Source organism: Prionailurus bengalensis, chromosome D1 (assembly GCF_016509475.1).
Source record: "Prionailurus bengalensis isolate Pbe53 chromosome D1, Fcat_Pben_1.1_paternal_pri, whole genome shotgun sequence".
NCBI classification, from domain to species: domain Eukaryota; kingdom Metazoa; phylum Chordata; class Mammalia; order Carnivora; family Felidae; genus Prionailurus; species Prionailurus bengalensis.
This window is the reverse complement of record NC_057346.1, coordinates 104,980,446-104,988,743: the sequence shown is the minus strand read 5'-3', so window position 1 is coordinate 104,988,743 and position 8,298 is coordinate 104,980,446. Positions and strand designations below refer to the sequence as shown.

Sequence of the window (8,298 nt, the reverse complement as noted above, 5' to 3'; positions counted from 1 at the left end):
GGTTAATGTTATGTCCACTTGGTTGGGCCACAGTCCCCAATTATTTGATCAAACCATTATTCTAGATGTTTCTGTGAAGGCATTTTTTAGAGGAGATTCACATTTAAGTTGGTGGACTTGAGTAAGACAGATTACCCTTCGTAATGTGGGTGGGCCTTGTCCAAGCAGTTGAAAGTCTTAGCAGAAAGAAGACTGACTTTCCAAGAGAAAGCATCAGACTGCCTTTGGACTCAAAATGCAACATCTTTTCTTCCCTGGGCTGGATCTCCAAACTACTGGGCTACCCTGCAGGTTTTGGACTTGCGAGCCTTGATAATTGTGTGAGCCAGTTCTTTGAAATAAATCTCTCTCTCCTCTCTTGATAGATAGATGGATAGATACATGAATACATAGACAGATACAGAAATAGTTATAGATATCCCTTATTGGTTCTATTATAGTTTATAGATATAACTAGCCACCAAGGGACAGTGATATTATACTCTCAATGGCTATCTTAGAAGAAACCCTGCATGGCCCTTCTACAGGGCAGCAAAAAGGTAATTCCTCCAAAAAGGTAATGTCCCTGCAGGAGGTTACCATCTGTGTGCATTATTCTACCCAAAATAGTAGTTTTGTTCTCTTTTGAGTGGTCCGGACTTAAGCACCAAGTACTGAGATTTGAGAAATACCCGATAAATATTATTTATCTTCCTTCATCATCTTTCTACCCTCTTGAAAAATAATCAAGTAAAACAGAAGAAGATCAAAAGGTCTGACAATGGTAGATGTGGCTTATAACTGGTGGCTGCTCGATTTCCCAAGAGTGGGTCTCAGAATGACACAACCATGCAAAGTCATGGCAGGGGTGGCCCCACACAGGGTTAGCACACCGTCACGGGCAGCAGCCCATTTTTCCATAGGGAGCAGTAACTCTCTACATGATGCCAGGTCCCTCCTCCCTGGTGTAACAGACTGCTTCCTCCTTTCTGTGGAAGTAGGAAGTGATGGATAAGAAAAAGGCCAGAAATGTTGCTCTGGTGGAGCTCCCTCCCCCTGGAAGGAAACACCCTTGGAAGAGAAAGCAACCCTCCAGCCATACCACACCGCCCAATAGTTACCCCTGTTCTATAAATGGGAGAATTCAGATCTAGCAAAGATAAGATCTACTCCTGTAAGGGGTGCCTGGGTGGCTCAGCCAGTTCACTGAGTTGGATGACTCTTGGGGTTTGGCTTAGGTCACGGTCTCGCAATGCGTGAGTTTGAGCCCCGTGTCGGGCTCCACACTACTAGCGCGAAGCCTGCTTTGGATTCTCTCTCTCTCCCTCTCCCTTTGCCCCTCCCCTGCTCTTTCTCTCCCTCTCTCAAAATAAATAAATAAACTTAAAAGAAAAAACCACTGTTGAAAGTCACACCATTCATAAGTAGTTTGACTATAGTTCATGCCCGAGTCTATCTATTGTGGGGGAATCTATTCATGCACTATTCTTTATAAAACAACACTAGCTTGGGGCGCCTGGGTGGCGCAGTCGGTTAAGCGTCCGACTTCAGCCAGGTCACGATCTCGCGGTCCGGGAGTTCGAGCCCCGCGTCGGGCTCTGGGCTGACGGCTCAGAGCCTGGAGCCTGTTTCTGATTCTGTGTCTCCTTCTCTCTGTGCCCCTCCCCCGTTCATGCTCTGTCTCTCTCTGTCCCAAAAATAAAATAAAACGTTGAAAAAAAAAATTAAAAAAAAAAAAAAACAACACTAGCTTTTCATAGGAAATAGAGAACCCCTTTGGTATGCTTTATGCCAATGAAATGGGAGTTGAGGCATTTAAGGAGCTGGCATTGCAAATACGCACATTCTCATAAAGATCATGGCCTGGTGGTTTACAGAAAGATTCTCATAACTGGATTAACTGAAGGATATGAAACAAAATAAAAAGAAAAGAAAAATAATGAGGAAATCTCTAACATGAATTATTGGGTAGGCTTAATTATCATTTTCAAAAATAATCAGAATCCTCTCTCTCCGTGGTCTGGGCATCTCCCCGTGAGGATAGACCATATGCGCCATTACTCTGCTTCCTCTGATGTGTCCCTTCCTTGCTTCATCCATCATAGACCTACTGAGGTTGCCACATGGAGTTGTGGTTCATTAATTTTCACTGCTTTATAATGTTCCTAAGTGTGTACATATTCTCCTCTCTCGTGTGTGTGTGTGTGTCCATTTATTTATTTGTTCAAATACATAAATATAAAAACAAATGAATAAAATTTTTTTGACATCTTGTTTGACAAATTTTTCATTTGTATTTGTGTGTGTGTGTATATATATATATATATAATCCACCATGCTATATAGATGGATGTTTGCATTGTTTCAATTGTTTGCTATCCTTCCTTTAAGATACCTTGCGGTGCCTGACTCCCAGTCTACATGAGTACAAGTGTACTCTTGGGTCTATACCTAGGAGTGCAAGAACTGGTTCTTAGGAAATGCAGTATGCAACTTTATGAGAAAACTTAAAGTGGTTTTCCGAAGTACTTTTTTTAAATCAAATGTCTCCTTCAAAATAAGAGCAAATATTCACATTGGTCTGCATGTTCGCCAACAGCTGGAGTTACCAGGTTCCCTAGTCAGTGGGAAGTTGTGCCCCACTATGGACTTAACTGACATTTCTCTGAAGACTGATGAGGTGAATTTTCTTGTGTTTCTTTTTTATTTGCATGTCCTCGTCTATGAAGTCCTTGTTAATATTTTTTGCCCTTTTCTATGTTTGCTTTTTAAATTGGTTTGCGGCCATCTATAAAGACTCTGCACATTAATCCTGTTGATGTTTTGTGTGTTACAATTATACTCTAGAAAGTTACTTCGTGATTTTTCACTCTATATTTCTTTTGAATTGAAAAATTAATTTTTCACGGACTGTATTAAACATACTTCGGGCAACTTTTATGCATCTTGTTTGACAAATTTTTCTGTGCCTCAACATAATAATATATCCTTCTACACTGCCTTATAGACTTTGTAGTGGTTTTCTTTTCTAAATTAATCCATTATTCATGTGGAATTGCCTTTTTTTAATGATGTGAGTTATGAGTCCAATTTTACCTTTTTTCCCCCTTAAGATCACTTAAGATTATTGGTCCAGCATCATGGATTTTCCCCACAATGTACATCTGGATCACCCATCGTTTATTAACTGGAAGACAAACCAGTGTCTCCTCAAACAGGACAAATTGCTTAGTAAAGGGTTGTTTACATCTTGCTTTAAAATATGTAGATTCCTGGGTGCCTGGGTAGTCATTAAACATCTGACTTTGGCTCCGGTCATGATCTAATGGCTTGTGAGTTCAAGGTACCACATGGGATGAGCTCGAGCCCTGCTTCAGGTGAGCCCTGCTTTTCTCTCTCTCTCTTTCTCTCTCTCTGTTCACCATGGAATTCTCTCTCTCTCTCTCTGTCTCTGCCCCTCACTCACTTGTGCCCTCTCTCTCTCTCTCTCAAAAAAAAAAAAAAAAAAAAAAGGACATTTTCCTGAATTATCTCTTGGGCCCAATATAATCACAGTCCTTGGCTCGAGCCCCTTCGAAGCCAGCAGTGGGGGGCCAGGCCCTTCTCACACTGCATCTGTGACTCTTTGATTGTCAAATCACTCTCCATGACCACAACCAGAAAATTTATCTACTTTTAAGAACCTGTGTGATTCTATTGGGCCAGAAAGACAATCTAGGATTAGTAATCTTCTTAATTCTTTTTGCAATGTTTGACTCCCGTTTGCCATGTAACATATTTAATGGTTCTGGGAATCAGGATCTAAAGAGCTTTGAGGACTGATTTTTTCTGAATACCACACTGCCCTTGTCTGAGAGTGTCATCAAGGAACATAGGAAGAAAAATATAGGTTATATTCTGTTTGACGCTAGCTAAGAATTCATTGGCAGTAGAAATGTCCTGGATCTTCATCCAGAGGGGCAGAATCTGAAAAAAACTAGGGACACATGGAGCTGTTGGAATAAGAAGTAACCAACATGGACTTCTTTCCTCTGGTGAAAGATTCGGCACGACATGGACTGATACAAGAAAATCTGAATCAAGCAACTTATTTCCATTTACACAGATTTGGAGACCTTAAAATGACACTGTTTCCTGATTCCTTGAAAAGCTGGTAGATCGTACGGTGGGGAATCAAAAGAATAATCCTCATCAGCAAATAAAAGCAATCTTTATTATCCTGTGTTTTGTCACAGCAAGATTCCATGTATGTAAACTTAAGAACAGTCAGACAGATGTACTCTCAGTCTTAGTCCCATGTGGTAAACAGCCAACTGAGGGAGATTCGATAGGTCAAACTGACTGGAAATGCCACACCGCAGGGATCTATTGAAATGCGACCTCATCATACAAATGGTCAGGAGAGGGGCTGTTGTCATTATTTGGCAAGAAAACCACCACCTGTGGAAAAATCAGAACATTAGATTCTTGTAGTCGACAATAGGGAGAAAGAAACCATCTCATTTGCTTTAGAAACCGTATGGTCACTGAGCACCTTCCTTCTGAATCCTGATACTTTGCAGGTCTAGGTTCCCATTCTTGCCTTAACCTTCCTTTCCCTACACCTCTTCAACAATGCCAGAAGTGACCTTCATTCGAGAAAAAGAGGACTCTTCAGTGTCTAGGGATAGTTCTTTGGCTGAGTGTGGTTGGCTATTTCCCTGTGTCTCCCCCTGTGTCACTTCCTTCAAAGGAGATAAAGACTTTATACATGGAACAGCACTTTCCCTCTTCCTAATCTTCCCCACAAAAAGAATAGAGGACACACACAGAGAACGAAGCAGAGTAGAGAGAGAGAGAGAGAGAGAGAGAGACCCTGTAAAGACCCAGAACACTCACCTTGTTGACGGAACAGGCCGCCCTGCACACAAATATGGAGAGAGCCAGAGCAATGCAGCCTTCCGCCAGAGACAAGAGCAGCAGTCCGGTTAGCATGCCCTGGAAAACACATGGAAGGCTATAGAAGACACAGGCTATAGAAGACAGAAAAACAGGTATTGTAAGAGAGAAAATTGTTGGCAAAATTTCACATCTGGCACTAGGAACCCCTTTCCTTAGGAGGGATTCCTGAATTTTCTCCCAATTCAAACAACTTGAAAATGGATTGTTGGAATTCTATTCTTACTCACAGGGTCTAGAATGTCAGGTAAGTCTGGGCGTGTCCATACTGATTTCTGGTGGTTTGTTTGCCTGATTGCTACCCACCTTTCATGACCAGTGTTGACTTTTGGGCCTTACACGTCTCCTTTGGTCCGTCGGCCGTTGTTCCTTATGACACAGGACACCCTACAGTTAACCCTCTGAACTTCTCCCTCACTCTGCAATTCAAATACCAACACACCCTCCCCAGTCATATCAGGTGGTTGTTCATGGAGCACCGGGAACACCAGTTTTTCTTTTTTTCTCTTCGGATGGCTTTTCAAATCAAGAGAAAAGTGCCCCAGGGAAAACTGAGTTCTTGCAGAATTTTCCACTCACCAACCACACATCGGGGCCTTCAGACACGAATGGTACTAAAAAGCTAACTTTTTTTTGCTCAGTACTCCCAGCAAGACGCAAAAGGCTAGGTTCCTTAGCCTTCAGGAGAGTGTCCAGAATCTAAGTAAGCAACGGCTGCCAATTCCATGGTGAGAATTAAGAGAAAAATTCAAACAAAACCAGTTAACAGGTTTCCGTGACTGCAACCGGATATACTTACTATAAATGCAACTTCATAGGAAGACTTCCACATCACTGTGTCATACATGATTATTTCTTCAAAAATTATCACAATTATGCCAATGCCTGCTACGGTGGCACTGACTGTATTCATTCCCAGGCTGCCTTGGATCTGAAGGAGAATAAGAGAGAAGAGTTGTTGCAAACCTTTCTCGTGTTCTTCCCAGGTTAGATGTGCCAGTCGGGGACATTCAGCTCATCTGAGCTGAGTCTGGGAGTTTACTTGGAGATCTTCCCCAGTTTAAAAAGGAACTTCTGGTAAAGTCGTGGTTTTGACTCCCTCAGGCGCTCTCGTATAGCAAGCACGTGGGCACGTGGAACCTCACAGAGCACAGAGCTGAGCCCACCATTCTTGCCTAAGTGCCACGAAGGAAGCCCTTCTAGGGACCCCCCTGGAACCACTTCTAGGGTCCACTTCGAGAGAACCAGCAAGTTGTAGGTGCCCTAGCCTTGTAGCTGAACAGCTCCTTACTTCACTAGACCCATTCGAGCCTCCGCAAGGAAACACTTACCAAACCCTTGGTTACTTTCCTTCCAGCAGCAATGGACAGCGCTCCAGATATGAAGAACTGACCAGAGAGAGAAAACCCACTCAGAGCTTGTCCCATCCACCTGATTTCCCCCACTCCCCTGCCAGTGTTATCTACCCAGTCAGCCCAAGATTAGGACCTAAACAGCAGTGCATGGGTTTTTGAGAGACAAGGATGAAGGTCTGGAAGACCCTTGAAAAATTTGAAACACTGGAACAATCACTAATACTCACAGAGAAGGGTCCCCATAGGTGATAGCGTATTTCAGTGGTAAGGCAAAATTGAGAATCATAGTCATATAGGGGGAAAGTACTGATTGTCACACCCAGGCACAGTATTATCAGCCCAATCAGGATCTGAGCCACCTGGAAGGTAAGAGACATCCTATGAGGGGCAGCTTCTCAGGAGGAAGATTCTCTCTCAGATCAGTGCCTGTTAACTTCTTCCCACCGCTGAGACCCCAAGCCTGAGAAGGTCCCAGGAAGGTGACAGTCTACAGAGCGAATCTTTTTCCTTGTCCAATGCAGGACACTGACGTTAGTCTGAAAGTATTTATTCCTATAATTACTACCTAAGTAGAAATTTTTTTTTTTTTTTTTAATTCCAGTGGTGGACAGCTTTCCACCATTTCTTTCCACTTCCTGAATCCGTAAGGTCTGTGACGTTCAGGATGGTTCCGTTCAGCTCACGACCACCGTCGATGATCTAGAGAAGGGGGGTATTGTGAGGAAACCCCAGTCTTGTGTCAGGAAGCCTGCCCCTCCCCACAGCCTGCACTCTGATCTCGGGCCCACTCACCCCTAAGACCTGGGGTTGCCCCTTCAGGAAGAGCAGCAGACTCTGCTGCTGCGAGGGCAAAACCCAGGTACCTGGCCAGTGTGGTTGGGTTATACTCTCACTCTCAGGAAGGTTTATCGTGTAGTCCCGGGCTGTCTCTGCCTCAAATGTCCCTGTGTTTCTGTTGGCACCAGGAAAGAAAACACTTCTCAGCATGGATTCACTTTTTTTAAAGGTTTATTTATTTTTGAGAGAGACAGAGAGAAAGCAAGTGGGGGAGGAATGGGCGGGGGGGGGTGGGGGGTGGGGGGAGGACAGAGGATCCAAAGCAGGCCCCGCCCTGACAGCGGCCATCTCCACGCGGGGCTCAAACCCACAAACTGCAAGATTGATGACCTGAGCCAAAGTCAGCCGCTCAATTGACTGAGCCACCCAGGCGCCCCCTTAGCATTTCACTTTTAAATATCTTCTTTGTTCCTCAGCAAAATCCAGGGACAGGGGATTTGGTGTCTCTGGCATAACCCAGAGTTTTCCTTCTATCCCGGTTCCCATACCTACCCAAGCAGTCAGCTCAGAATAATCTAGATTGCATTCCAGCTGCCTCTCCTTGGCAATGTGCACACAGTTATTGATCCTAAAGCAGAGACTCTAAACCTTGTAAGACTGAAAGCCAGATATTTACCTTCTGCTCATATTACAGAAGCAAGAGCAACTGCCCGCTCACAGCAAGATTTCAAGCAAGATTTTTCCATTCACAAATTTTCTCTAGCTCAATTTACGGAATGCCCCATAGTCCGGACACTTGTATGCCTCCCACCTAGACACCTTCTCGGAGACAAAGCATGGGGTAAAGATGAGAAAAGATTTCTTCCTACCTATGCATCTCTTCAGCACACACAAATGGGTGGTTGTGCCTTCTGCGACGTGGTCTCGAATTCACAGCGTTCAAAGACAGTGACCTGCTCTGATGTATGATGCATGAAGAAGACTCTGCTCGGGGTCCCGGGTTGGCCATTTGTTTCCTGTGACTTATCTCAACCTTCCCAGATGAGTATCTGTGATGTGCTTCAGCTAAGATAATAATCGAGCTCCACTTCTCACACATAAAGACTGTATCAAAGGGCACACGTGTTCTCAACACCAGCTCCTCCCCACTGCTGTGCTCCTCTTCGGGACTAGGCAGAAGTCTGTGTTTGCCCAGATCCTCAACGACTGGGACCCACACCGATGGGGTGTTGGAGTGGTGGGGTTTTAG

General features: G+C 44.1%; 1 long non-coding RNA gene across 1 annotated transcript; it reads right to left on the bottom strand.

Annotated features, from left to right (window-relative positions):
- Positions 1–4,260: 4,260 nt before the first annotated feature.
- On the bottom strand, positions 4,261–8,032 carry LOC122482845. The gene is made up of 7 exons (XR_006297228.1): positions 7,919–8,032; positions 7,136–7,224; positions 6,500–6,631; positions 6,249–6,305; positions 5,717–5,848; positions 4,858–4,956; positions 4,261–4,419 (listed from the first exon to the last, which is right to left on the bottom strand). It is a non-coding gene; the product is annotated as an uncharacterized LOC122482845 (long non-coding RNA).
- Positions 8,033–8,298: the final 266 nt, after the last annotated feature.